Below are 4,716 nucleotides of genomic sequence, written 5' to 3'. Positions count from 1 at the left end.
GAGAGGAAGGGGGGAGAGAGAGAAAGAAACATCAGGTGGGTTGCCTCTCATACTTGCCCCAACTGTGGATAGAACCAACAACCTAGGTATGTGCCCTGACCTAAAATCAAACCCAAAACCCTTGGGAGCAGAATCCTTTTTTGAAGTAGATTTAGAAGATCAATAGATTTAGAGGTGACTAATCAACACAAGTGTAATTCAGTGTTTTGTTTGTTTTTTTAATGTGTTTTGTGCTGAGGAGTGGAGAGAGAAAGGAATAAAGCAGGAGGAAGACTTGTAGCTCAGGGCAGCTGTGGGACTTCTGGGAGAGGGAGCATAGTTGTAAGAAAAAATAAAGTTTAGAATATTCAAATGTTGAGGGTGAAGAGCTAGAAAACAAGATGAGGTTCATGGTTTGGGAGTAAGTTTTGGAGAAGGTGAGAGAGAGTTCTATCCAGAGTATAAAGAGCACAAGTAAGAGGGCTGGTCATTGACAGGTAACATTCTTCTACTTAAAAAGAAGGGACAGAGAAAGCGATGAATGTACATATAGGAAATTTTGCTGATTAAAAATTAGTTTTAACCCAGCTGGCATGGCTCAGTGGTTGAGCCTATGAACCAGGAGGTCACCATTCGATTCCCCACTGGGGCACATGCCCGAGTTGTGGGCTTGATCCCCAGCTGCAGAAGGCAGCCGATCAGTGATTCTCTCTCATCATTGATGTTTCTATCTCTCTATCCTTCTCCTTCTTCTTCCTCCTCTCTTCTCTGAAGTCGATAAAAATATATTTTGGTTTGATGGTGTTCATTGTTTCTGGATCATATAAGACCGAAGCACAAACGTGCAGTGTAAGGCTCAGTCAGGAGGTAAGTAAAAAAGCTTTGAAGTAGTAACTTCCAGATGTGGCTACTGGTTTGAATTAAGAAACAGTAAGTTTCAAGGCTGAGCATCAAGACCTGTGAACATTAGGGATTAATAATTAAGGGTTAATCACTCTACTCTTTTGAGTCATTTTCTTCACTTGGCTCAGCAACTAAGATGCAGACATTGAGAAGATTGTCCAGAGCTGGTTGAACTCGAGTTTTCAAGGTTTGGGCAAAAGTTAACTTGATTTTATGACCCATGATATTTATATGATTAGGAATTGAAATGTATATGACAGAATAAGGGCAGATAGAGGTGTCAATGAGATGTCCTTAAGACAGGAATCGTGATTCAAGAAAGAAGCATAGGAACTTAAGATTGAACATGAAATTCATGGATTGGAGATTAATTGTATTAATAGATTAAATGGATTGGAGCAATCCCACCTTGATATATGACTGAACTTCTGGAGGCAGTGGTTCAGGGGGATTAAGGAGATGGGTAAACAAAGGAATGTGAAACTAAAGTCCTCATACATATGAGGCTGACTTTAGAAGTTCTGAAATTTGATGACTCGATTCATTAAATATGTCAGCATATTCATAAAATATTTTGAAGTATGTTTTTTAAAAGAAATAATCTAATCTTTTAAATTAATCTATCCATGTCCTTACACTACTCTATTAAGAATAGTTTGCATAGAGATTAACATTTTATATTCATGGTTTGTCTTTGGAATCTTTTCAAACATACGATTAATATAATCATCTCTTTCATCTATGGCTTTACTCCAGACCTCAGAGAATTAAATTCATTTAATTAATAGATTATTCAGTATTCATAGGAAGACTTCTTTGAAAGTAGAAATAAATTCTCTTTCATGGATAGGATGATTAACCTAGCCTCAAAATATTAAGATGTACCAAATGTGTGAGATTCATGAAAAAATACTCAGATAAAAATGTTTGAATCAGACAAGTGAAGAATAAATTTTAAATTTTCTTTACAAAAATCTATGACATTTTTTATTTAAAAATTAATTATGTGAGCAATGTATAATGTCAGCAAGATGGCAGAATGAAAAGTTTTAGCTCTCATTTCCCCTCCCCCCCAAGAAACACAGATTTATTAATGACTTAATAACAAAATACCTATCTGTGAAATTGAGAAATCAGTTAAGAATTTACCGTACATCAGAGTATAAGAAAATTGAGATTAGTGGCACTGAGACATGTAAAGAGAGCAATTTAATTTTAACTGCATCAGCCTCTCCTGCAAGCTGGCCCTGATTCAGGAGGAGCAGATTGGAGTCAACATCTCAATAGCATTTTTTACAGAAATACAGAAAGCAATCCTAAAATTTGTATGGAATCACAAAAGACCCTGAATAGTTAAAGAAATCTTGAAAAAGAATCAAGCTGGAGGTATCAAATTTCCTGATTTCAAAATACACTGCAAAGCTGTAGTAATTAAAACAATAGGGTACTGGCATCAAAACAGACATATGGACATTACAGAACAGAATGGAGAACTGAAAAATAAACCCATTCATATACGGTCAGCTGATCTTCCAGAAGGATGCTAAGAATTCACAATGGGGGAAGAACAGTCTCTTCAGTAAATGGTCCTGGAAATCAATGTCCGCATTCAAGGAACCAAACATGTCTCTTACCTTATACCATACACATAAACCACACCAAATTAGTGAAAGATTTGGAATTATAAAACTCCCTAAACAAAAACAAACAGGTAAAACTTCATGAAATTGGGTTTGGCAATTATTTATTGTATACAACAGGACAAGCACAAGCAAGAAAAGCAAAACTAGCCCTAACCGGTTTGGCTCAGTGGATAGAGCATCGGCCTGCAGACTGAAGGGTCCCAGGTTCGATTCTGGTCAAGGGCATGTACCTTGGTTGTACATGATTCTCTCTCATCATTGATGTTTCTGTCTCTCTCCCTTCCTCTCTGATACCAATAAAAATGTATTTTTTTTTAAAAAAAAAGAGGATTGATGTCATGCTGAGCTCTTACCACAATAATAAATAAACAACCAAATCAATAAAGTTATAGTATATTTGAAATGGCATGCTTTAGTAACTCAACCACCTCCTAGAGGTAATTATTTTGTATTTATCCTACTAGTCTTTTTTCCCTTTTTAAAAGTTATTTTTATTGTAAGACATGAGGATTCTTGGAAATATATATAAAAATTTTTAAAGAAAAAATGAAAATCCTTTATTTATGTTAATCAATTTGCTATGAACAACAAAAAATGAGTTATGCTTGTTTCCACTCACTATCTTTCATAAGCATAATTGATTGCTATACAATATTTCATCGTATAGATTTATCAGCATGTGCCATTTTTTTCCTCCTATTTGTCATTTGTTTAATTTGACTTTTACATTTGAGGAATATTGGCACAGGAAACAGAAGCCAGAATCCTGAGGCATGGAGAGCTGTTTAAACTGTGCAAAGTACTATCATGTATGATCATCGTTTCGCTACAGTTTAGAGAGAACTAAAAGCACACGATAAATTAGAATGATTTTAAATGTGGGGAGAAGTGTTTAATGAGTAGTGAAGCATTAAAGATTAAATTGGCTTACTATAGAGTTTACTTGTTCTCTGGTGATATGCCTACTTTAGAAGCTCATTAGTGTCACTCAAGTACTTTGCTGAGGTGGCGAGTTTCTCATTACATTTTTGGAATCACCTTATGTACATGTAAACAAAAAAATCACATATTTCTACTTGCTCATACCCACAAGGGATACATCCAAGCATGGAATGTGTAGGACCTTTTTTCTGAAAAATTTGTATGCTATATACCCTTTATTTTTTAAATTTTATTAAATTATTGGGGTGACATTGGTTAATAAAATTATATATGTTTCAAGTGTTCAATTCTAGAGTACATTATCTGTATATTGCATTGTGAATATACTTTCCTTTGAAAGTCGTCTCCTTTCATCACCATATAACTATCCCCCTCCCCCACTGCCCTTTTGGTCTGGTAACCACCACACTGTTTTCTGAGTCTATGAGTTTTTGTTTGTTTGTATTTTTGTTTATTTTTTTGCTTTCAGTTTTATATCCCACCTATGAGTGAAATCATATGGTTGTTGACTTTTTCTGTCTGACTTATTTCTCTTAGCATTATATTCTGAAGAACTAGTCATGTTGTTGCAAATGGCAGTATCTGATCTTCTTTTATGGCTGATTAGTATTCCATTGTATATATGTACCACATCTTCTTTAGTGAATCCTCTCTCAAAGGACACTCTGGTTGTTTTCATGTCTTCGTCACTGTGCATAATGCTATAATGAACAGAAGAATACATAAATCTTTATAAATAAATGTTTTTAATTGGGAGGGGGGTAGATAGCCAGGAGAGGGGCTGTTGGGTCATATGGTAACTCTATTAATATTTTCAGGAACCTCATTCTGTTTTCCATAGTGTAAACTGTACCAATTTACTTTCCCACCAGCATTATATGAGGGTTCCTTTTTCTCCACAATCTCTCCAACACTTATTATTACTTGTCTTGTTGATAATAGCCATTCTAACAGGTATGAGGTGCTATTTTATTATAGTTTTTTTTGCATTCCTCTAATAGTTCAAATATGTAAAATCAAAGGGGGAGTTTTAGTTTATTTAGCACAACAGTGGAAGAAAAAGAAACTTATGGTGCCTGTGAGGGGAATGCCAATTAGAAACTAATCAAGTTTCCCACAATTTCCTGATATGTTTGTGTTGAACACATACCATGGAAATTGAGGGCAGTAGAGCATGAGACTGAAAATTGAGAGAGTGGCTTAAAGCGTACATGGAACTGTTTGAGTGTTGAGTTCTCCCCTTCATCCT

This window comes from Myotis davidii, unplaced genomic scaffold (genome assembly GCF_000327345.1).
Source record: "Myotis davidii unplaced genomic scaffold, ASM32734v1 scaffold404, whole genome shotgun sequence".
Taxonomy (NCBI): Eukaryota; Metazoa; Chordata; class Mammalia; order Chiroptera; family Vespertilionidae; genus Myotis; species Myotis davidii.
This window is presented reverse-complemented; position numbering follows the sequence as displayed.